Source organism: Hyaena hyaena, unplaced genomic scaffold, assembly GCF_003009895.1.
Source record: "Hyaena hyaena isolate Hyena2069 unplaced genomic scaffold, ASM300989v1 scaffold_557, whole genome shotgun sequence".
Taxonomy (NCBI): Eukaryota; Metazoa; Chordata; class Mammalia; order Carnivora; family Hyaenidae; genus Hyaena; species Hyaena hyaena.
This window is the reverse complement of record NW_024081190.1, coordinates 507,849-534,995: the sequence shown is the minus strand read 5'-3', so window position 1 is coordinate 534,995 and position 27,147 is coordinate 507,849. Positions and strand designations below refer to the sequence as shown.

Sequence of the window (27,147 nt, the reverse complement as noted above, 5' to 3'; positions counted from 1 at the left end):
AGAAAAGGATGAAGGGCATACAAAATAAAATAAAATTAGCCATAATCCCACTTCAGTGATAATCACACATGGAGGTGAATATTTTTAGCCATTTGTTTTCTATACATATGTAAATTTTTAATACAATAGTGGGGACCATAGTCCACATACAGCTTTGCAAATATGCCTTTTTCACTCAAAATACCATGGACTTTTTTTGCAAGTCAATAAATACAGAACTACACAATCATTTTTAGCCATTATAAGGATTTTACTGTTTGGATATTTGACTATTTATTCAACCAACTATTGATAAACATTTAGGTCACTTAACAATTTTCAGTATTGTAAGTGACACTGCAACATTATTTTTTTGTGCAGATACAGATCTTTGGCATATTTGTTTGACTAATCCCTCTGGAAAAAAATCCTAACATTTGCATTACTGCATCAAAATACATGCATGTTTTTAAGGTTGTTGTTGTTTTTTTAATTCAAGTACCCAATTATTCCAGAAAGACTTTACCTTTCTATTTTCCAATAAGGTAAGTATTTACCTTTTTATTTAAAATCCCCTGTATATGAAAATGTGAAAAGGCAATTAGCACCCTGTGCAGTGTTACTTGTTTTGGCCTTTACACCTTACAACGTATCTCAAGCTGTCCTTACTTCCCTCTCCATGCTCCCCCTTCAGGAACTGAGCCCAGTGCTGTTCCTTTGCTGGTGACAGATATCCACCTAACCTGTGCACCCAGCCTCTACTCCAGACTCTATACAAAATTACTCTTTGCCTTTTATTCCTATCTTTTTTCTCCATCAAAGCTGTATTGCTCATGGGGATGGTTTATCTCATCTAATATTTAGCTGGGGCTTCTTTTAACTTAAGTAATTCATACTACATGAATGTTATTCAACTGGCATTATGGGTTAGCTCTCCCAACAGGCTTTACCTAAAGGATCAGTGAAAGACTTCTCTCAGTTTCAAATACCAAGTTGAAGCTATACAACAAGGCCTTACTTATAAGTATTTTGCAATTTATAGTCATGCCATTGAGTGTCTTCCAAACTACCAATAAAAAAAAATCTAACAGTTCCTTTCTGAGTGGCTAATTATTGTGTTTTATTGGCCAGAACAGGCCTAATCAACAAATAATGCATTAATCACTTCAAACAATTTTCATGATGTGGAGGTTATCAAGATGATATTGTTAATTGATATTGATCTCCCATTGCATATGTGATAGTTATTTCTTTTCTGACAAAACAAAGAAAATGCAATCTAGCACTCATGAATTTTATAATTCAAATGAAACAATACAGATAATAAATGCAGAAAATGGTATAGGAAATAAGTATATTCAAAATTAATATACATAAAACATCTCAACTGGCATATTTCACTGACTGAACTGCATATTGACTCTTTCTTGGTGTGAAAATGCCCTCTAATGTAATTTACTGGTTATATCATACTTAATACTTGGAAAGTAAAAATGAACTAAAGATTTATTTGCATTTGTTTTCATCAGTCTCTAGGTAAGTACAATTAAATAAGAATATAGAGGGGATTGTAGTCTTATTTATATTCTGAACATAAATATGACCCTTAATAGAACGTGGGCATTTGTCAGAAAAACTGACATAATTTGGCAGAAACATTTAAACAGCTTTGTTCTCCCCCACCCCAACTTTATTGAGATGTAGTTGACATATAACATTATTTAATTTTAAGGTGTATGGTGTTATGACTTGATACATGTGTATACCACAAACAATTACTGCAGCAAGATTAGTTAACACCTCTGTTACCTTATATAATTACTTTGAGTGTGTATATGTGAGACCATTTAAGGTCTACTTTCTTAGCAAGTTTCAGTATATAATACAGTATTGTTAACTATAGTAACCTGTAAATTAGATCTTCAGAACTTACTCATCTTATAACTGGAGGTGTATACGCTTTGATCACCATTGCCCACTTCCCTTACCCTACATTCTGTGGCAACCACCAATCTAATTTTGTTTCTATGAGTTCAGCTCTTTAAGATTCCACATATAAGTGAGATGATACAATAGGTGTCTTTCTCTGTCTGACTTATTAGCAAAACGCCCTTAAGTTTCATTCATGTTGTTCCAAATGGCAGGATTTACTTTTTAATATCTGAATAATGCTCCACTTTATATTCATGTATACACAACACACATGTGGACACATAGACACACACACATGTACACCCATATTCCATTTTCTTTATCCATTCATCCATTGAAGGATACCTAGGTTGTTTCTTCGGTTCTGTGTTTTTGTTCTTGTGAATGACGCTGCAGTGAACATCAAGGTACAGATTTCTTTTCGGCATAGTGAGTTCATGACCTTCATATGTATACCCAGAAGTGGGATTGCTAGACCATATAACGGTTCTATTTTTAAGTTTTTGAGGACCCTCCATACTATTTTTCATAGTTCTTATACCAGTTTACATTCTCACCAACATTGCACCAGGGATCCCTCTTCTCTACAGCTTTAGCAACATTGTTATCACTTGTCTTTTTGATAATAGCCATTCTAACAGGTGTGAAGTGGTATCTCACTGGTTTTCATTTGCATTTCCCTGATGATTGGTTAGTGATGTTGAGCACCTTATCATGTACCTGTTGACCACTTGAATGTCTTCTTTGGAAAATGTCTCTTCAGGTCCTTTGCCCATTTTCTTAACTGATTATGTGTCTTTTGCATTTTCTTTGTTGTTTTTGTTTTTTGCTATTGACTTGTATGTGTTACTTACATTTTTGGGATATTAACCCTCTATTGATGCTGGTTTGCAAATATTTTCTCCCATTTCACAGGTTGTCTTTTATTTTGTTGATTGTTTCTTTTGCTATCTAGAAGCTCTTTAGTTTGATCTATTCCGACTTGTTGATTTTTGCTGCTGTTGCTTGTGCTTTTGGTGTCATATCCAGTAATCATTGCCAAGACCCATGTCAAGAAGCTTTTTCTCTATGTTTTCTTCTAAGAGTTTTATGGTTTCATGTCTTACATATATGTCTTTAGTCCATTTAATTTTTATAAGTAATAAAATTTAGGGATCTAATTTCATTATTTTGTATAGTAATATCATTTCTTCAACACCATTTATTAAAGAGACTGTCCTTTTCCCATTGAATATTCTTGTCAAATATTAGTAGACTATAGCTGCATGCATTTATTCCTGGGCTCTTGATACTGTACCATTGGTCTATGTGTCTGTTTTTATGCCAGTAGCATACCATTTTGATTATCATTGCTTTGTAATATAGTTTGAAATCAGGAAGTGTGATTATCTCCAGCTCTGTTCTTCTTTCTCAAGATTGCTTTGGCTATTTGGGGTCTTTTGTGGTTTCAAATGATTAGCATTTTTTTTTTAAATTTCTGTGATAAATGCCATTGGAATTTTGATAGGGATTAAGTTGAATCTCTAGATGGCTTTGAGTAGTGTAGACCTTTTAACAATATTAATTCTTCTAATCCATAAGCAAATATCTTTCCATCTATTTGTGTCTTTCTTCAATTTCTTTCATCAATGTCTTTAAACAATTACTTTCTTAATTATCAAACAATCCTTTAGGGCACTTAACCTGTTTGCAATATTTGTAGACCTTTTATAGGAAATCCATTACTAAAAATTATTTACTAATTCATAGGTTTTAGTTATGTGAGTTCTGCTGTGTCTAGCTGGGTGAGAAATAAGTGGAGTTTGGGATATTAAAATGTAATTCTGTCGACTCATTATGGTAATGCAAGTGATCAGGGGAGCATTCATGGCTTTTATATATGTGATAACATTTTATATCAAGTAGGATATCAGTATCATCAATACTATATTTCACTGAGAAAGGCAGTTAGAGATTGTGGTGGCAACCATAGAAACTAATACAGATTTTGGTAACTACCTGGAAGTGGGTTGCTAACATATTAGGTACCTAAAAATGTGGAAGTGAGTTTGAATTGGTAGTGGGCAGAGGCTGGATGAATTTTGAGAAGGATTATAGAGAAAGCCTGAATTGCTTTGAACAGACTGTTGATAGAAATATGGATGTTAATCTCTCTACTACTGAGGACCCAGAAGAAAGGGAGAAGTATGGTAGAGAAAACATATATCACCTTAGAAAATACCTGAATGTCATGAACAGACTGCTGGGAGAATTGTGGACATTACAGGCATTGTTGGTGAAGGCTCAGAAGGAAATCAGGAACATGTTATTGCAAACTGGAGGGCAGGAAATTTTTGTTATACAGTAGTAGAAAGCTTAGGAAAATATGTCCTGTAGTTATGTGGAAAGCAGAGCTTATAAATTATCAACTTAGATAGTTAGCTGAGAAGATTCCCGAGCAAAGTGTTGAAGATGTGATCAGGTTTCTCTTGTTGCTGAGAATAAAATCTAGGAGGAAAGAGATAAACAGAGGGAAGACTGACAGACAAAAAGGAATCATGACTTGACCTGAGACATGCTCGCCGATCCAGATTGCAAGAGATGCTAGCATTAATAGATTCACAGCCAGGAAACTGCAGGAGAGAAGAAACTGGGGTGTGACTGGAAAACCTTTCGTTAGGATCTCAAAAAGATTAAGAGGCCGGAGTATTCATTTACACAAAAGGCTCTTCGAAAAGATTAAGTATGTGACTCCTAGATCCCCTCAGCCAGCCCAACAGAAGCCAAAATAGAAATGGGATTATCCAGGATAGACTTGTGGAGAAGCTTCTGTGTACTGAGTGACAAACACAGGAGACCACAAAGTTCTTAATAGTTTTACATCACCAGAAACACCATAGTTTGTACTGAGAGGGACAGAGAGAATACAAAGTAAAAAAAAGGCTATTGAATTCCTAACATGATATAGATAGGAAATGGGTTGATCAAACTCTTCAGTTACAAATACATGTTACCTCTCCTGAAAACTCAGGGCTTCCATCTGGTCTCTCTACCTCAGTCAGATTCATGTTGGTCATTTGGGAGATGACATCCCTCAGCTTAAAATTGAAAATGGATACCCTCAACCTGAAGAATAATGCCTCAGCCTGGCACCCAGGGTCCTTGACAATCTAGCCCCACTTACATAAGCAGCTTCTGGTTCAGAAAAGAGTATTTGAAATTTTTCCATGAATACTGCTTGTCCCAACTTCCAGACCTGTTCTGGTGCCATTTACCACACTGGGAATAAACTTCCCAACCTGTCTTTCTCCTAAGTCCACATCCAATAATTCCCTTCTTGAGAGTAATAGCTTTTTGAAATTTTAACTGCTCTTGTCACTCTAAGGAGATTAACTTCCGGAAGCTGAGTATATCTTACTTATTTTTTAAAAATAGTACTTGATTGAGGTATAATTTACATACAGTAAAATGTTAAATGCATCTCAATAATTTTTCACTTAAAACCATCTCCCAGATCAAGATAAAGAAGATTCTAGTCAGCCCCAAAGTTTCCTTGTGCCCTCACTGGCAACCATTATTTTGATTTCTATCCTATATCGTTGGTCTGTTCTGAAATTTCGTGTGAAGAAAAGCATACAATATGTATTTTTTTGTATCTGTCTTCCTTTGCTTAATATCATTTTTTAGATTCATCTTTGTTGATGAGGGTAACAGTAGCTTTTTATTAACTTTATTAATAATTTACTACTCAGTAACAAAGGAGAAAGAGCTACTGATACATCCAATAACATGGAACCAGCTACAGATACAGTCAATAACATAGACATACATGGATATCCAATCTCCTATTGATGGACCTCTCTGATGTTTCTAGTTTGCGGCTGTTATGAATCAAGGCCATTCTTTTTCAAGCTTCTTTTAAATATAGGAATTTATCCATCTTGAGTATATTCCCAAGATGGGATGTATGTATATGTTTAGCTTTAGAAACTGCAAAGCAGTTTTCCAAAGTGGTTGTACCATTATACAATCTTGCTGAGAGTATATGATCATTCCCATTGATCTACCTGCATATCAGCACTTGATCCATCTTTACAGCTCAGCATTTGAGTAGGTGTGTAGTAATATCTCTTTGTGGCTTAACTTTTCAATTTCTTGATTACTAGAGATTTGGTCTGTCTCTTCCTGTTTTTATTTATGGGCCATCCAGATGTCTTTTTTGGTATTATTAAAGTATTTTGTTCATTTAAAAAAATCGGTTACTTATATTTTTACTGTTAAGCATCTTTTTACTAATTATTTATGGGAGTTCTTATGTATTATATTCTGGATATGAGTTCCTTGTGAAATGTACCTATATGTATTTTTTTTCTTCTAGTCTGTGGCTTGCCGTTACTAGTGTTTTCCAATTTTTTTAAACAGCACAACTAAAAAGAACTGTCATAGTATCTAACCTACTAAAAAGCATAAATATACATTCGCCTAATAAGATACTTAAGAAGTAAGATCAACAGTGATTATTCTGGTAGAGGTTGCTCCTATTGGTTTTATTCTCCCTAAAGGCTGATTATAAAACTGTATTCTACCTTTTCTAACAGCCATATTTTTTAGATTATCTTAATTCTAGCAAATGATCACCATGAAAGTCTTTTGCTTTTGTATTTTGTTGATTGGTTGTTTGAGTCATTTGTGCATCACTGAAGCCCAATGAAGATGAGGTTGTCTCAGCTGATTCTAGGGCATTTCAGAAATCACATTTTCAGAATTTGGTCCCTTTCCTTTAAAAACTTCTTGAAAATGGCTGCTCTTAAATGGCGCAGCTCTCTCTTATAACATTTGAGAGTCTGATATACATCATCATGTGAAGGGAAGCGGCTACACTGGTAGCAGTAACATTGGGTCCATGGGAAGCCCTTAATTCCATGAATATCAAGTGGTTAAATGATACACTAGTGACTTCTGCAACAGAGCAATAATTTGCCTGGATGTTTGTTTTGTAGTTAACAGAAATAACATGATCTCATTTCACATAAATAACCCTGAGGGTGTTCGTACCTGTGGCTGAATGGAGAGCAGTTAGAGCTGAGAATGTGACTCCATCAGGAAGAAATGCAGTTATTTTGAACTATTGATGATGTTAGTGTGAACATCTGGATTTTCCTCTCTGGTTATATTGCTTTGGAGTCAGAGGACAATGAAACAAGAGTCCCAAAAGGAGGAAGAGGAAGAGGAGGAGACTGGGAGATATCACAAATGATGAATGATGATGATAGCAAGCACAGGATGTCAAAGGAATTAAGACTTCAAAACTGTTAAGGTTATCTGCTTGGCTATTTTGGTAATTTAAAAATCCATTCTCCGTTATACTTTCAATCACCAAATGATGGGAGATGAGTAGGGCCTAAGTAGCTTGATGAATTTTACTTTAACTTTACAAATACTTGAGTGCCTGGTGACTATTACTGAGTGTTGTGGAGATAGTGTGGTTCATGAGAGAGACATGTTTCTTGCCCTTGGAACTTGGTCTGTTGCATAAGGCAAGTAATGTGAACCAGAATGAGTGTTGGAAAGAGCATTCAAGAGCCCTGAGGGAGCTTGGGTACATGGGTACCAATCTTAGAGCGGGGGTACAGGGAATACCTACCTAAGGCAGAGTCACTGAGTAGATCATGATTATAAATAGCACTTAGCCTCGCAGAAGTGGGATGGAGGCATGGAGGATAAGAGAACAGGGTGAAGAATTAGTAAAGAGTCAAAGGGTGACATTGAAAGAAGGCCTCAATTATTCAACTTTTAGTTATTCTCATGAAAATTTGATTTGACGGTGCATTTTAACATTCATGAGAAACTGTTTCATAAACACCCTACATGAATATGACAAAGAACTTTCACTCAAAGAGCACAGTCCCTTAATATATGCTGTAAAGTTGGTGCCTCCTCACAGAAACTTTCTGTCAGGTATCTGTGTCAACCACACGCAGGCCTCCCGCAGCACACCGCTCTCACCTGACCTCCCATGCAGGCCCTGTTGTTAACTTATTACTTTTGTGTGTCTGTGTTTCTAATTGTCAGGATGAAGAAACCTGAAGACAAATCCCTTACATTACCTTGGAAGTTTGTAAAAAAGAAAAATTGAAGGGGCACCTGGGTGGCTCAGTCGGTTAAACATCCGACTTCAGCTCAGATCATGATCCTGCAGTTTGTGGGTTTGAGCCCTGTGTCGGACTCTATGCCAACATCTCAGAGCCTGGAGCCTGCTTCTGATTCTGTGTCTCCCTCTCTCACTGCCCCTCCCGCCTCTTGTGCTCTGTCTCTTTCAAAAATAAACATTAAAAAAATTATAAAAGAGAGAAAAATTGAAGAAGATGTATGCATTAATTCTAATTTTTTCCCAATGTCCTAGAGCTTCTTCCTCACTTTATAGTTACAGGAGACATATGAAGTCACAGAAATCGTATAAAGTGATGATTGGTATAGATGATGTACTGTGTTTTTGCCCTTTTAACAAACACTGTATTTTATCTTAACTGGCATTAGCATAATTAATTTCTTTATATTTCTCTAGCCCATACAACCAAGTATGGTTGTATCATAACCAGGTAGATCTTCAATCTACCTACATTATTTGCTCCCGAGATATATCTCCATGCCTCTCCTTGTGTTTATAATGAATCCATGCAATTCGCAACAACTGGTCCCTCCTACAATGTCCTAAGTTCACCTTCATTTCTCTGCAGTGACAAATGACTTTCCTCCTCCTAAGCACCTTATACTTTTTTTTTTTTTTTTCAAACAACAGACTTGAAACAGGAGAACTTATAAGGCTAAACAGAATGAGAAGACTCTGTGAAGGAGAAGGGAATAAAGGGACAATGTTTAAGTGCTGATTTCTTTCTTGAAGGAGTATTTCACAGATTCTTTAGATGCTCAAAAAGTTTGTAAGTCTCTACATTAACTTACCAAAACCATAATAGATGCATTAAAAATGAGGTTGGGTATAAGAAGCCAGGAATGTATAACTGTTCATGGACATAGAGAAAATACAATTTTAAAAAATACTTCATCTGTTTTACTTTTCTCCTGCGATTTCTCTGTTATTATGAATGTTTTTACTTTTTGATCATTTATCAGACATTGCTTTGCTGTGACTTGAAGAAAAAATAATATGCTGATGTTTAGGTCCGTTAAAAAAAAAAATCTATTTGTAAGAAGAGAACAGAGGTATTAGATAGGCCCCCAAGTAGTAGAAGGCACATTACTTTATGAATTACCACATCTAATAAAAGCTGACTTCTTCGTTATTCTTGGCCTGGGACTAGCCTTCTCCATTCCAGCTGCTGTGTAATGTGGGCAGGTGAGGGGAACGTATTTTCATGGCACTTTAGGCCTTCTGGTAACTACAATTCCTTGAGGTTGCTGTAATTAAAAAGCATGTAAGAGTGACGAAGAAGAGAGAAAAGGCAGGGCCTCCGGAGAAGAGAGGGAGATTGCATGGAAGACCGTGGAAGAGGTCAGGGAAGGTTTTGTGGGCCTGGAGGGAGCCATCATGGTCCAGGAAAACAGGAAGAAGGACCTGCAGGCATGATAGGAATCTTTGAAAAAGAGGAAGGAATCTTCTCTGTGGCACAGAGAAGGGCAGAAGTACAGAAGAGGGGACTTTGGTCAGACATGGCTGCTGTCATCCTGAAAGCATTAAAAAAAATATTTATTTATTTTTGAGAGAGAGACAGAGTGTGAGCAGGGGCGAGCAGAGAGAAAGGGAGACACAGAATCCAAAACAGGCTCCAGGTTCCGAGCTGTCACCCTAGAGCCTGACGAGGGGCTCGAACTCACGAACCACGAGATCATGACCTGAGCCGAAGTCGGTCACTTAACCGACTGAGCCACCCAGGCGCCCCCTGAAAGTTTTTTTTTTTTATTCCTGCTCTCAAAGTGACACAGTCATAGAAACACAGGGAGGTAAATTTGCTACGATTCGATCTCAGGTGTTCTCACCACACACTAACTGGATCTGTGAATTATCTTGTGCTATTTTTTTCACAATGTGTACATACAGCAACTCATCATATTGTACACCTTAAATATATACAATTTTAATTTGTCAGTCATTCCTCAATAAAGCTGGAAGAAAAGAAAACAGAGAGGTATAGACTAATATAAAAATATTCTTAGTAATATTCAAGTATGTATAGGAGAAAGAACACTTTGTTCCAAAGAGACCAGTTATATAATTAATAGCACGGTATATATCCACTCTTCCTTTTTGCCCTGCCCTTTGAATGGGAATCAGATGGATGTACGTCATGGTGATATCTTTTACTCAAACTCTGTCTAGTCTCAATCCTATGGAAGAAAATGGGGCAGCCTTCTACATTACAGCAAATGGCTATTCCAGGTAAAAAGCCTTCCTGAGAAGCTTCAGGATCTCTGATTTTGGGCCTTTCCCTCTTCATTCATTTGTCTCATTGTACTCTCTCTCTCTTTTTTTTAATGTTTTATTTATTTCTGAGAGAGAGAGAGAGAGACAGCGTGAGCAGGGGAGGATCAGAGTGAGAGAGGGAGACACAGAATCTGAAGCAGGCTCCAGGCTCTGAGCTAGCTGTCAGCACAAAGCCTGACACGGAGCTCGAACCCATGAACCATGAGATCATGACCTGAGCCAAAGTCAGATGCTCAACCGACTGAGCCACCCAGTCAGTTGGGTGTACAACTTTGTACTCTTTGGCATTGACCAGAGTTTAAAACAAAACACAACACATATAGCTGTTGTCTTCTAGATGAAATCTTCCCACTGATTTTGAATATGTTCTTTTTCCATCCCCAAGCAAACCAAGAAGGTATTAAGTAGCCTATAAGGTCTTGTAAGAAACTAGTTTTCCCTTTTGAAAAATATTACATCTTCCCTTGATAGAATAAATGGTGCTGCATTAGGGTTTGGTTTTGAATAGCCAGGTTGGAAAATATGAACCCAGTTCACCTTCTAACATATCTTTGATATCCTGAAGTTTTGACTTTTGAGGGGGACGTGGAAAAATAATATCCCATTTAAGAACCTTTTATTACCAGACCATTATTATGTAAATAATAAGTAATATATAAACACTACCAATTATACATGTACATATATATGATTATATATGTACATGTATATAACTGATTACATATATGTATATCCAGTGATATATATATATTATTGGTTATATATGTATTAACAATTAGAAATATTATTTCTAATTACCTAGTTACCTGAAAATGAACTTCCTTTTGTCTCTTTTTAAAAAGTTTTTTAAAACTCTATTTATTTTGAGAGACAGAGAGAGTAAAGGAGGGACAGAGAGAATCCCAGGCAGGTTCTGCGCTGTCAGTGCAGAGCCCGATGTGGGTCTCAAAATGAAATGACCTGAGCTGAAACCAAGAATCAGATGCTTAACTGACTGAGCCACCTAGGCACCCCTGCCTTTTTTTTTTTTTTTTAACTCTAGCTTAACTCAAATCTAAATCTCTAAGTAGCTTACATTTGGGCTTCTACGGATAGACTTCATTTCACTGGGACTTTTCAGTAAATATTCTTTGTTTCTTGAGAACTTTTATCCCTGTAATTTCTATAAAACCAGAAATAAAGCTCTGAAAGTTGGAGAAAAAATTGAATCAATAGCCTAAGTCTCTGGTGATGTACTCCAAGGAATACTTTTTTTTTTTATTGGAAGGCATGAGTTTTCTAAAAACAGTTTCTGTGTCTGCATATGTATCTATGCATGTGACATATGGCACTTGTGAATATATAGGGTTACCTTATTACCGTGGGTTACCAGTGGCAACATGTGCAGTGAGCTAAATCCTTCTTGGATTTTAATATTCTGTCTGTAAGTCACATGCCGGGAGATCAGAATATAATGAAAATGGATTAGTCTGGCACAGATAATATGATATTTTTAATGGTCATTTTATATGTATATGTAATACAACCAGTGGAAAAAAATAGCAAAAGGTCAAGAAAGTGCCCTATATATATATGCAATTTGAAAAGGGAAAAATAAACGAATGGGCTTAGCTTCTCCCTGTGACCTACTTTCCATTGGACATGCCTTGGGTTCTCCCTCCATGACAATCCACTGAACAAGGTGCTTTCAGGTTTCTGCAGATAGAAATATAGCAGATGGTAAGGAATAAAGGCTGTAAGTGGACAAGAATGGGTCCCATCTCCATAATGAAAACTTTTAATTTAGGGACAGTAGCCAACTAGGTTGAGTGTTCCACTTGTTAAGCCATTTTGCATTCTCGTTAAGTATTTGTGTGGAATAAATACCCTGTACACCCTGTTGGCGTGAGGAATAGAACCCTTCTGAATGAAGTACAGGACTAAGGGTAATATCCTGGAAAAACAGAAATTATTTCTCCTGGCAATTTGTATGCACATAGCTATCCATTATTCATGAGCTGCCTCTTTAGTTTTGAATGATCAGTGTCTTTGCTGTTCTTTATTCTGCCTTCTGTTTCCACCATGTTGGCATTTCACTGCTCATTAATAATTGTGGGAAGAAAAGGGGGAATACATTAATTGGTGATTGCATCAATCAATACATGACTTTCCACTGGTATAGAAGTCCTGGTGGCATTTTTTTAAAAGGGTAGATACTGGGGCACCTGGGTGGCTCCGTCAGTTAAGTGTCTAACTTTGGCTCAGGTCATGATCTCGCGGTCCATGAGTTGAAGCCCCACGTTGGGCTCTGTGCTGACACCTCAGAGCCTGGAGTCTACTTCATGTTCTGTGTGTGTGTGTGTGTGTGTGTGTGTGTCCCTCCCCTGCTCTTTCTCTCTCTCAAAAACAACTAAATATTTTTAAAAATTGTAAAAGGTAGATACTGATGGCTAAACTGTCAGTGTGAGCTGGGGACTGAGTTTGTGATTATTTTTCCCCAATAGCAGAGAATATGATGTTCATCTGGCTTTCATGAGGCATCATAAATACCCCCCAAATGAACACTGACAGAAAATAGAAATCATATATCTTTGAAATTTTTGTTTTAAAAAGAGACATAAATAATTTTAGTAGAGGAAAGACAGAATTGAGAGTTCTCCATCTGTGTTCTCTGTCTAGCTGCAGTATCAGGTAACAGAGGTGACTAACTGAAGTGTAGCGGCAGGTAGATTTAGAAGAGACATCACCTCACCACAGTATTTGTCATGAACTGTTCTACACAATCCAAGAAGCCTTCTCAGACAAACACAGAAGCCGATCATGTGGACCAATAGAACTCAGTTGGCTCAGAACCCCAGCCTCCCCTTGTTCATTTAAATGGATGATTTGGGATAAACTGGCTAACCTGATTTAAGAACATTTGCACGTATTCTTTGAGGGCCATGTGCTTCTGCCCTTGCAAAAGGGCAAAAATCTGTACAAAGCCTACTATGTGTCATTCTATGTGCTAGAAACATAACGATGTAGAAAGTCCCTGGAAGAGAATAAAGGTAAATACTAAGCAAGCTGCACACCAAGGAAAAAGCCCAGACATTACATGTTAGTGGAATTCAAAAAGAAGTGGAAAGTCGTTGAGACCTGGAGCGTTCAGTGAAGGGCTTTAGAGGAAGAGAGAGAATTTGCAGTTGGGTCTGAAAGGAATGGGAAAAGGACGGAACATTCCAGACAAGGAGAACAGCAGTCCCAGTGGTCTAGATGTGGGAAGGGATGCGGCATTTTGAGGAAAAAGTGATCCCCTAGATGGAGTAGAGTGATAGGTTACCTAGAAGTGATAGGTAAGAGGGCAGAAGGTCTCGAACACCAGGCTAAGGTGTTGGGCTTTGCTCAAGAGACAGTATATTAAAAAACAATTACAACTGATTCCGATTTTGGAGTCTTTTTTTTTTTTTTTTTTCAAAATCAGAAAAAGATATCCTTTAGGTCAAAGGATGTGGTAGTGGTTCATGAGAAATGAGTCAGTTGACTGGTTGTGACTGTTCCCTGTACTAGAACTTAAATCAGATCTGAGAAGCATCATCTCTTAGTCTGTCAGGCCCGAGGACGTAGAGCCAGGAGTCAGACTCTGGTGTGTTACTTCCAGAGCTCAAGCCTCACCACTTCGTCGTACTGAAGTTGAGTGGAAGGCACTCTCCAGCAGGGATTACATTATAGGGCAAATGACATTTCATCTCCTTCGTTATTAATAATAACCATAGTGATTGTCTTGTTACCTTCCTTGTGGGCTTTATAGTCTTCAACACGTTTTCAAGTACATTCTATCTCTTGATGCTCACAACAGCTCTGGTAAGTAGGCAAGAATTTTAAATTATAAAGTTATTTCTGGGCTCCCAATTATCTGTGCAATTAATCCTGGTTACATATGCAGTACTCTCATTTGTATTGTCGTAAAAATTATAATGAACAGTTTGCCCTTCTTTTTTTTTCCAAAATAGTTTAAAATTCAGGACAGGTTGTTGAAATTCTCTCCAAAAGAGTGGGCTTATTTTAGCATTGCATTTTTTCTCAGATTAAGAACCTCCGTTCCGCATCAAAATAAAAGCTTGGATGCCACGAAGAATCATTTAGAACAAGGCACTACATCTTTAACACTCCTTAATTACAACTGGATAAGGTGACTCACTTGGAAATCCTGGGAGAGTCCGCAGGTGATCTGCTACATGTGTTTATTTATCTAAAACAATTTAGCAATTTTACAACCGTATCAACTCTGGTTTGCCTGTCACGGGACATTTTCCAGGACTCTTTGATTGGGTCTACATCAGATTTTCTGTTCCCATCAACCTATTCTCCAAGCAATATACTTTTGTTGTTGTTCTCGAGCCAGAAGTTGCCCATACCCCTCGAGTAAATTAGTGATAATGCTGTAAAATACACATTTAAAATTCCAGTCTGCTACAGACTAGCTTCATTGGTATGAAACTCAGACCCTCTCTTATTAAACACTGTTAAATATTCTCTTCATTTTCAAGACAAATATGAACAGAAACACAACCAAACATGTACTGTATTAAAATCATTGATTCACAATATTTAAATTTTCAGCTAGCCTCCAATTAGCAGGCTTTCCAATATTTGAACAGAAGACCATTTTAATGTAATTACAAACACATTTTAGGCATCTAAATTTTTTGCATAATTAGTTCCCTATTAAACTATTTATGTAGCCCTTTTTCCATCAGAAACAGAGAAAGCAGAACAATTTTATTCCTTACTGTTACAATAATTAACTATGCAAGTAGAACAGCATATTAATAGAGTATAATTTGTTTACATTTAAAAGAAAATTGTGTTAGATTAGCATAGCAAAAGACTATTTCCATATCCAGGCAGTAATATGCAGGCCTAATAGCAATTTACAGTGTAGTTAAAGAATATTATTAATAAAGTAATACAGTGTAATTCTGTTTGCCCCACCATATTTCACAATGTCCTTAATTACAGCTAATTCCATCGAGACTAATTTGGGTGTTATTAAGCAGTAGACATAGGAATCTTAAATACAACCTTCGCTAATAATGAATTTAGAAGTTACCGTAGAACTTGTTCTTATAAAACATAGGTACAAGATGAGTATTTGTATTTTCTCCCTGGGGTGAAATCTATAAACATACACATATGTAACTGATACCTAAAAACAAACTTTTCTGGATCCAGTATTTTAGTCACCACTCAGTGAGAGGTTTATTATACATAAATACAGTTAAGGCGAGATGGGATAGTGCATGACAATTGGGTAACAACTTTGATGGCGATTCCTTTAGGTGAACATTTTTACTTATTAATGTCTTGATTTTTTTTCATCTGAAGCAATGATTGGTTAATGAGGAGGTTAGTATTTTTCCTTTAAGGGAAATTAATAATAACACTTCCTATTTATTAAATACCTGTATTTCACCAGACACTGGGTCCGATGCTATATGTAAATTATCATCAGTCCTCAAATTAACCCAGTAAGATAGGTAATATTTTATCCATTTCCCAGATGAGGAAACAGAGTCTCAGAGAGTTTAACGGTTTTACTAGATGCCACACAATTAGGAAAGGCTTAATGAAGAGCAAGCCATAGTGCAGCTTCAAAGCTCAGACTTTAACAGATGTCATGCTGTTTCCTTTTTAGGATATGCACCTTTGATCTATTCAAAAGTGAGTTGGGAAAGAAGTTCCCTAGGCTTTGTTGCCCTTTTTGTGAGCTTCAGTTTATTTTCCTACTTATGAATTAAGTATAGATGTGAAGGCAAATAATAACAAGTCTTTCTGTGAGAACCGTGCAGAAATCAATATAGGCAAAAGTGTGATCATGTGTAGATTTTTCCTTTATTACATTCATTTATTAATACTTTTTTCTTTTTAAAGAAAATGTGGGATGATGAACGTGGGCAAAATTGCTCTGGCTAGAATTCCAAGTGCTATACATCCTCGTCCTGCTTTTTGCCTCTTTTTGGCTGACTCAAGATTCAAAATTGGTCTTTGGAAAGTAGAGCTCTGCCACTAACGATATTGGAAAATTCTTTGGTGTTTAAGAGGCACAGAACAAGGAATGCCTGGGTGGCTCAGTCAGTTGAGCATCTAACTTTGGCTCAGGTCATGGTCTTGCTGTCTGTGGGTTCGAGCCCTGCATCCTGCTCTGTGCTGACAGCTAGAGCCTGGAACCTGCTTCAGATTCTGTGTCTCCCTCTATATCTGCCCCTTCCCCTCTCATGCTCTGTCTCTCTCTGTCTCTCTGAAAAATAAATAAACATTAAAAAATTTTTTTAGTAAATAAAAGGCACAGAACAATAAAGACTTATTTTTCAGGTTACTAATGGACATACTTGTGATTTAGCTCTTTGCTCAGACTTTGATTGACTCTTCTATGACCTGGTATTCTAGTACATTCTGTATATTAAAATGCTACCTCCTTGTGTATTCTTTAAGGCAGTATTAAAATTGGTTTACATTTCTTTAGTCTACACAGCTAATAGGCTACAGGGTGAGAGGAAACTGTCCTGGGATGAGGCCCTGCTACTTACCAGCTCTGTGGAATTGGGCAAGTTACAATCTTCTAGGGCTGCACTGTGCAATAGAATGTTCTGCAGTGGTGGAAATGCTCCTTACCTGTGCTACCCAATATGGGTTCCCACTCCCCACACGCAACTATTGAGTGCTTGACATGTGGTTAGTGAGACCAAGAAACATAAATTTAAATTGTTTGATGTTAATGCACTTAAATTTAAATAGCCAAATGTGGCTAATACCTAACTTATGAGAGAGTGGAGTCTTTTTAAAAATTTTTTAATGTTTTATTTATTTCTGAGAGAGAGAGAGAGAGAGAGAGAGAGAGAGAGAGAGAGCATGAGCAGGGGAGGGTCAGAGAGGGAGACACAGAATCCAAAGATAGGCTCCAGGCTCTAAGCTAGCTGTCAGCACAGAGCCTGATGTGGGGCTCGAACCCATGAACTGTGAGATCATGACCTGAGTTGAAGTCAGATGCTTAACCGACTGAGCCACCCAGGCGCCCCGAGAAAGTACAGTCTTAAAGCATCCATCACCATGCTCATAAAATGATGGTAAAAACAAATATTTCTAATATTTCAGAGTATAGCTGTGGACTTAAATAAGATGCTATATATGTCTTGTGATTCATAAACTCTAAGACATCCCTCAAATATGTCACTAATAATAACCATGACGATAACATCAACAACAATAATAGTGCCAGTAATGGCTACTGTTGGATATAACTCACCTAGTAGATAATCTGAAGTTACTGAGCTTGGACTTTATCACTGCCCTCTACTCTTCTCCTTTCCATGGTTGTGCTGACCTATGATTCCACACTTCCTAGGGGCAGATGGTAATCGTTGCAAGCTTAATTATATATACTATGGGGGACCAAAGTAGATAAAAACCAAGGAATCCGGAGAATTAGATTCTAATTGTATTTCTGTCATTGACTGACTGTATAATCCTGGCTTCCGCTAAAACTCCAGGAGCTAATTTTCTATAAGCTTTGACCAAGGAAGCTCTCTTAATGGTTTATAGGCTCATAAAATGTTAGTGAGAAAAGGGACATAAGAGATTGTTTTAGGCTCTAAGCCTAGAGCTGGTAAATGACTTGCCCAAGATGGCTTGACCAAACTAAGGTTACAGGTCTTTGTTCCCACTGTACTCCATGCTGCCACTGTATGATGACTCAAGGAGGGGGAGTCACTGTTTAATGCCACTGAAGATAGATAGCAAATTGGTGATCGTTTATCCCCACAGGACTTAATCACAATTCTATAAAAGCTATATAAACCCTACTGTAATTAGCTTAGCACCATGAGGTAGATTTGTTCATGGAGCACATATTCCATTAACTAGCTGTGCAACTCAGCTTCCACATTTGTAAAAAGTAGGGTTGGATGAGTCAGTCTCCAAGGTCCCATCCTGCTCTGAAAGTCTGTAATTCTAGGACTCATGCACTGAAATTTTAAAATTGTAAACGAGTTCCTATTTTACTTACGATGGTAGTTCCTACAAATGTTTAAGTGCAATGATGTATGAATTTGTGAGTCCTGTTATTCTGTCTGTAGATACAATTAGGTATACATAGCGATCTGCAGGATCCTTGTGGTTACTCCATAGTTTCTGGAAGGGCCTGGAAATCCCCAGGTTAGTATTGCTGGTTAAGGGAGGTCTTTTTATTGGAGACTAAGATGGTATCAATCAACATTTTATGTTTTTATATTATCTGGTACATTTTTGTCTTTTTAATCAAGTGGGTTGTTAGGGCTGTCAACATTTTACATTTTTTATTAAATTTTTTTGAGTAAGTACTATATCTTCAGTATACTATTTAAAGTTACAGTAGGGTTTGCAATGGAAGGATCCTGTCCCCAGGCCCTGCTATTATTAATAAGATCAGCAATCATAGCATTTGTCCAGGACTGAGGGGTTTCTGGGTCATGGGACTTCCAGTGCCAGAACTGGAAAGGCCCTGAGAAACCAAAACAAGTTCATCACCCTAGTTGGTTTCTTGATACACCCAATGACTGATGCCCTGGCACCAACCTTCACAGTTGCCATTGATAAGGAATTGCAGTAGGCATGAAGCTATGTGTTTTTAGCATTTTTCTCCAGAAGACATCTTGAAATAAAAAAACTCAGTATTCAAAAGACAAACATCTGAAGATCTTAGAATATTTCTTACCATCTAAGTTTTAGAGAAAAAAGGGTGGGGGTAAAAACCAGACCAGCTTATTCAAGGAAAATAGATAGAAAGTGTAAACCTCCATTGTGCAACTACTGACCCCTAAAACACTGGGAAGATTTTATTCACAAGCAGAATAAATTGTTACTTGTTGATAAAACCAGCCTCCTAAAAATAAATCATTGGAGTCATTTAATATTCATTTGTGGAAAGACTTGAGAATAGACTAACACCGACTTCTGCTTTCAGTCGTGGCAGGGAGCAGAACGAAGTCAAGATCTGGAGTTGACAGAGCAAAAACCAAGATGACCTAATAGTTCCTTTACACTTCTAATTTGTACGGATTTATGTTTGGGAGTAATGGTAATGCTTTCCATTTCTGAAGGGTGAGCTGTTCATTCCAGAATGTGAATTATGTACATTCATTAAGATTTTCCCCTAAAACGAGTCTTTCCATCTACTTTTTTTCTGAATGCATATTTTATGAATGTATAAGCTGTTGTGGAACATGATGTCTTTCAAACTCTACCTCTTTTTTTTTATTGAAACTACATAAAATTTTGTTTTTTCTTCTTGAATTTTCTATTTCCATCTTATTCAAATCACTGTATATTTATGGAGTAGCTATTATGTCTTCAGAGTCCTGGAGGGAATGCCAAAAACAAGTGGGAGAAGCTCTGCCCTCAAGGAACTTAAACTTGGGTGCAGTGGGATAACAACCCAAATAGCTATAAGAGCAGCCATCAAGGAATGCCTGGGTGGCTCAGTCAGTTGAGCGTCCAACTCTTAACTTTGGCTCAGGTCATGATCTCATGGTTAATGAGATCAAGCCCCATATCAGGCTCTGCACTGACAGCACAGAGCCTGCTTGGAGATCTCTCCCTGCTCCCCCCACCTCCGCCCCTTTACCATTTACATGCTTGAGCACACTCTCTCTTTCTCTCAAAAATAAATAAACATTAAAAAAAAAAAAAGAGCAGGCAGCATAAAATAATTGCCATAAAGAATGTTTAATAAAGAAAGAAGAGATATTACATCTAACTGATATATAAGAACCTTTCCATAAGATAGAAATAATATTTGGGATGAGTCTTAATAATTAGTAATGAATTATATGTGAAATAGTAAAGTATTAAATTTAAGGTTTAGGGAATGATGACAACTGTTGTTAGGCTGGAATGTCTAGGGAGGATCCAAGATAAATTTGAGTTGTAGTATACAGATCCATGAAAACAATAATGGAGAGCTAGCAATCTAATTCTTTAGGCAATGGGGAGTAAGTACAGATTTCAGAACAGGGGCATGAGACAATCAGATGTGCCTTGTAACAGATCACTCTGCCACCAGTTTATAGCATGAATTGAAATGAAAATAGAAGAGACAGGAGACAAGATGAGGAGAAACAAGAGCCTCAAGAAAGGTAGTAAGAACAAAAAAGGAGGAATATACTTAAGAGGAATATGGTTACAGGGCACCAGGGTGGCTTAGTTGGTTGAGCGTCCCATCTTGATTTTGGCTCAGGTCATGATCCCAGGGTCATCATATTGAACCCAGGTCAGTCTCTGGACTGATCTTGGAGGCTCCTCAAGAATCTCTCTTTCCCTCTCCCTCTGCCCTGCCCCAATCATGCTCTTTTCTTCTTCCTCTCCTTTCTTTCTCTCAAATTAAAAAAAAAATTAAAAAAAAACACAACAACAGAAAGAGGAATGTGGTTAAAAATCTTCATGACTTGAAAGTTATGAGTTACAAGAAGTCAAAGATGATGGAGTTTGAGCCTTGATAAGGAGGAGTCAGTTGGTGCCAGAAACCAGAGGTAGTTGAGAGGGAAAGACAAGAGTTGAATTCAAACCCTTGAAAATGATTTCCATTTGTATTGCTTAATTTTGATATTTTTTCTTTACCTTTTTTTCTACCTAATGTTATTTCATCGTTAAGTTTTAAAAGGTTTTTTGTTGTTGTTTTTAAATTTCTAAGAGCCCACTGAAAGTAGGATTTTATTATGACTCCTCCTTCTCTTTGGTGTATGGACAGGTAGCAATGCAAAAAGCTAAGCAAGGAGTCAACATTTGCATCGCACTAGATTGTACTAATTCATGGGCTTGTGCTCACTCAATCTTTCTTTTGCTCCATGCAAAATGTCAAATTGCTTCTCAGAACGTCAATGGACTTGTCAGGGGAGAGATACGAATCAGACATTTTAATATCACAAAATCATCATTATACTCAGTACTTTGTTCAGTGCAAGACCAGTTACCCAGTGGTGCTTTGCATTGGGTCAGTATCAGCTTTATTGATACTGGGTTATCCGTCAAGCTATTGGTTAAATGAACCCTGGCAAACTAAGCCCTATAGTTCAAATCAAATTGCAGGGACTTTCCAAGACTCTTGGGAACAGAAATCATTTTATTTCCCTCATCTTTTAGACTGATAAAATATTCTATCAGCTTGATAGCAAAAGTGTTGTCTCAAATAAAGGCAGTTCCCTGACTGCAGATATTAGGCTGAAATCTTGTCGGCAAGAGTCGCAGGGGACCCACCAGCTCTCATTCTAAGTTAATCAAATTAGGTGTTTATCATTCCTTCCCTCCCTAGCAGGAAATTAAGTTTCACTGAAGCATTTGGGTCACACCTTTAGTATCTAAGAATGATCTCCCTATAAGATAAGTTTACAGTATTCAGTTGCTCTGGGGTATTGCCTTTTGATGACTTTTTGTTTTGGTTTGGTTTTTTTGAGAATGAACATATTTAAGGCGGCTTTAATATTTTACACAGTTGTTCCATTTTTAGGATCAGGATCAATGTGGTCACGTGGTAACTCCGGCAAAGTCTCCCCTAATGTCAGAGGAGAATCTGGAGAAAATTGTATGAATGTTTCCTAAAAGGCAATCAGTTGTGTGTTTTCAAGTGGGTATTGTTTTAACTGTAAAATAGAATCCAGCTCTGACAGGAGTTAAGTAGTAATGGCAGCCTAATCTCAAATGAAAACAAGATTAATCTGCCTCCAAAATGATTGCTTTCTACAAACGTTTTTTCCCCACTCACTTTTTCTTTCCTTTTCACCAATTACTTTCCGGCTGTTGCTCCCATCTACCTGAGTTCTTTCCTGTCTTTCCTTTCCTGCTGTTGAATATCTGGGGCTCACGTCTTCCAGTCTCACATTCCTAAAACAAGTTAGACATTCTTGGTATGTCCTTGGACACTCAACGTATGGAGAAGAGCATTCTACAATTTCCATGTGACACACACTTGGATATTTCATTCTAAACTTCTGCTACCTCTACTTAGATAAATGATTTTAGAAGAAATCACAGACTGATTGAAGAACTAGCACATCACTTGCTCAGCTTTTTCCAGGTTTATAGTCTTCATCTCACACGTGAACTCCACATGTTTTTCATGGCCATTTAGTAAAATTTAGAAAATTGCGCGCGCCCCGCCCCCCCATGTCCCCCCCTGCAAAACCTACCAGGAGAGAATATCAAAAACCCTTTCTACCATTTGTCCATTTATTTCCTCTTTTGTTGTTCCTATAAGAAAGAAACCTGTGAGTGGGCACTTTTCATTTTAGAATTAAAACTCAACCTATGATGAAATAATTTCTGTGCTGTGTTAACGTGCATGCACCTGGGGCTTTTCAGGTTATGGGTCCCCCAGATTTGACAATTGCCATCAATCCTAACAATATCCATGTGGAACATTTCTCTGTTTATTTCTTATATTCCTGACTTCCTGAAAAAGAGGCAGTCATTATAGTGGAGGACCCATAGAAGCAGGAGAAATTCCTAATGATACGGAAACCTACCACCCTGAGGATTGATGGGAAGTCCGTACTTCTATTTTTATTTATTTATTTTTTTACATTTTCTACTTTTCCTTTCAGTCCAAAGTTGCCTAGTCAAATGTAATCTTTGTGCCTTCAAATAAATTCTAACAGCCTACTACTGTTTGTCACAATTTTCATTTGGGCCCTTAGAATCTTGCTTTCTTTTGGTAAAAGCCACATTTTACATTCATAAACCATAGCATGTTGCTCATTTAACCCTGTTCCCATGCTCCACTCCAAATGCATTACGGAGTGACCCCGCATGTCAGCACTATAGCATTGTACAGTAAATAGAGTGTTTTGCTTCATAAATCAAGCATAGAACTTATAGCCAACTTCAGCATAAAAAAAGTCACTGAAATAATATGGCCCAGCTGCAGGAGATAGACATTGTATTCATAAAGCTAGCCTTAAATTACTGACATTTAAATCCAGATTTGACAAAGCTAAGACTATTTTGGAGGATTCTGAGTAATCCTCATGAAATTCCAAATTTCCCTTTTGTTGTTTTGAAGGAGATTCATTTTTAAAAGGAAACGGGGTTAGATTTTGTCCCCTCCACAGTATCTTTGATGGTATCAGAAAGGCACAGTTGGGTGGCCAGTTCACCTAATTATGCAAGTCACTTTGCAAATCATCTGTTTTTGCTTTGGGAACCCGTTTTCCAGGCACAGCTCTCTTATTTTATAGCATCAATAAGCAGTAAAATGCAAAGGTGATTTGGAAAATTCAGGTTTGGATTTCTCCTCCATGCAAAATGAATGTGAACATCTCATTGAAGGTGTGCAAAGATAAAAACTGATTTTATTTCAAACAGCAATTTGTATTTCTCTGTCGGAAAAAAAAAAGATAAGTTTAAAAACCCTGCAATTGGCCAGACTTCCAGCTTTCACTGTTCTCTGTTCATCTCTCTTTATAGGTAGCAAGTTTAGCATTGAAAATTTAAAAATGAGCCAGAAGAATGTATATTTACCGTATTGTCTCTGAAAGCATGCTTTGAAAATCACCTATAATGGGAACACCTTGTCAATGGAGCATTGTCAACATACTGGGTAGTTAGACCATAACCTCTCTAGACAACACACTTTGCTGAAATAAATTACAATTATTTTCCCATTAAATTTTACTCTCCCCACCTCAAAAAATCTGTTTTCTTTAAAGCACAACACTAAATCCTTATAACAAATGTAATTATAATAGTGTAAGAATTAATGAGAGATTGGAAAAGGTAATGTCTGTATTTTATCTTTCATGCAAGTAGATTAAAAGCCATTACCACTGTGTGAAAAGCATTTATCTGGTAACTGTAAAATGAGTTAGACTAGATTTTTAAAAGTTTTAATGTCCTTACTACAGGTAATGTCTTTGTTCACCTAAGATAGAGGAGTATCACTGAATTATGTTCTGGCATAAATTGCCTTCTGGAACTCAACTACTTCTTTTGGGAAGTAGCAGTATCTTCAAATTAACCTCAGTTAACACGAATGGACTAAAAAAATTGTTCAAAAATTTATGTAGTTCAAAAATTGTCAGATTTGTTGAAATGAATAATGTGTTTGGATTTTTGGAAGACCTTTACAAATTTTGAACCTCCTGTAGTTCCATTTGGTGTAAAGAATTATACTATAAACAAGGGGCTCCATCTGTACTTTTGAAATAACTATTCAGTTTTCCATTTCAGTGCTCAGACAAATTGACACGACAAACTGAAAAGCAGAAGTTAGTGTTCAAAGAAGTTCAAGAGTAAACATTTAGTCAATTCGTCTGTCAGACCGAGCGAGATTCAGCGCACAGGAATCCAGCATTCTGAACGTAGCTTCTAGATTGATGGCGAAGGCTCTGCACGTCTTCCCAAATGCCTCAGGTCACGTGCAGGATATGAATCTACTCATAGGGTCCTCACTATTTCTGTGTATTTTGTACACATTTTGCTACATTTGTGAATGAGAAAGAGATTTACATTAAAATTTCACTTACTAACTTTTGTATTTTTCTAGTCCCTTTCACTGATGACTTAGGCCATCTTTCTCTTTCTCTTTGGCCAAGGTGATAAGAAATCACATGTCTAGGAAGAGGAATAAAATGATAATGTCTGCTGGAAATTTGATAGGGCTCAGCAAGACAAGTTATAGAATGCTGTTTTAGTCAAATTACTTTTCAGTTCAGCTCGGCGGGAAATTATGGACCACCGATACACAAGGTTTTGTGATAGGTGCTCTGTGATCTGCTCTTGGCAGGAGCTGTCATATTTAAACTGAAATTTAAGGTAAACATAATTGGGGGAGGGGTGGCAATAAATCCTTACCCTCTGATAACATTTGGTGCATGTCATTCACCAGATCTCAAATTCTTTACCCCCCAGTACTGTCAATCTGGGCTCTGTTGTTCAAGGGTCCAAAGATTCATGGCCTGGTCCAGGTCACTGTCATTATGCCTGAGGGTTATCCATGCTCCAGTCGGATGTGCCTGTTCAGTGTGTCTGCGTGTAACTTTACCCATCGCCACACAAGCTCTCTCTCATACCACTTGCCTTGTCTACTCCTTTGGTATTCTCTACATGTGATTTCTCATTCTTGGCCTAATGTAAAGTTCCTGATGTTGGTGTAATCTGGGCCCGCTGTGCTCTCCTTGACCTCCTACAGCACACAAGGTCTTTATCATTCATTTGGGACACATTATGCAAAGCCCAGCATTGCAGGCTATCTTGTAATCTGTATATTTCTCTCCCCAGTGAGATTATGCATTCTCTGAGAAATTATGATGCCTCTTGATGCTTTCTGACCTTAGTACCTAAGTAGCTTTCAATGGCAAATGGCTGATTTGGAGTGATAGAGCATGTATGGAAATCTGTGAAATTAGGATAGTTAACATCGTGTAATCCCATGGCAGTTAATCTGTGCAGACTTGTGTTGGCTCAAAATCATCAGGCTTAGATAAGATAAGACCCTTTTAGCTTCTGAAAAATGTGGCATTAATTTTTCAGATGAAACTACAACTAAATTTAAACCTCTCTGAAGTATAGAATGCAATGGAAGGCAACTCAAATTCTGATAAAGGTTATTTATTACAGAAAAACCATTACATTTCTCAAGTCCTCCCTTTCATGGGGAACATTAGAGTGTGACTACAGCATATGTTTTTCAGGCCATCTAGAAAGTCATCCTTTTAATAATCCCTTTGACAGTTGGATTTTCTTCCCAATGTCCTAAAATAGGTAGCAACGCATCTCAGGATGAGGCTAAGGAAAAGAAATTAGTGATCATTGAATCCAACATTTTTGGCACTTAACTCTCTGAGACAGCCTTACAAGGTGGATATAATTATATTCACTGTTTGCATCGAGAGACCAGAAATTCAGAGATGTTATGTTAATTGTCCACGATCACAGAGACAACTTGTGTCTCTCTGTTTTAAATGTCTCTTGCCCTGTTTCACCACTGTCTCCATAATATAGGATCAGCTCTTATGTTACTGGGCCAATATCTTAGTCCTTTGGTTTTGGTCAGGACATTGCCAGCTCTTTGTTCATGTGGATGTGCTATTTCTACAGATTTGGGAGGTTGGGGGTGATTCTGCTTCCAGCAAATCTCGTTTGATTCATCTAGTAGGAGGAACTCCTAAGGAAAGAGGCCTTAATATCTTCTCCAGTTATGTTTTACTTCCTTTTTTAATTTTTATTTATTTTTGAGAGACAGAGAGACTGAGCACGAGTGGGGGAAGAGTACAGAGAGAGGGAGACATAGAATCCAAAGCAGGCTCCAGGCTCTGAGCTGTCAGCACAGAGCCTGACATGGGGCTTGAACTCACCAGCCGTTAGATCATGACCTGAGCTGAAGTCAGATGCTTAACTGACTGAGCCACCTAGGTGCACCTGTTTTGCTTCTTGATCAGAGCTTGCTTCTTCTCTGTTCTGAGGAATCTGAGAGGTTTCCTGGTTTTTTTTTGAGAAACCCTAAAGGCATGTAGCCTCAAGTCAAGCATCCTAGACAGGGTCAGAGTGATCACCAATAAAGAGCTTGCATATAGAACTTCAGTAGACAAAACTGGGCCATCAGTACAATTCTGTGGATATTTTCTGTTGGACCTACCAGTGGTTACCCATCAGACTTCTTACGGATAGCTGTTCCTTTGAATTGGCTGGTGGTCACCCTCACGGTTTCTGGTTGTTTTGATGTTTTGCCTTCATAGATCTCTAGACAGTTGTCTCTCTTTTCCATTTCCCTCTCTTTTCTCCTTTCTATGATTGCTACAAAGCAGGTTCTAAGTTGCTTTTCATTTTTCATT

At 37.5% G+C, this 27,147-nt stretch overlaps 1 long non-coding RNA gene across 1 annotated transcript in view; it reads left to right on the top strand.

Annotated features, from left to right (window-relative positions):
- Window positions 1–27,147, top strand: part of LOC120247974 — a 264,499-nt gene that overhangs the window by 86,970 nt on the left and 150,382 nt on the right. The window lies entirely within an intron of this gene.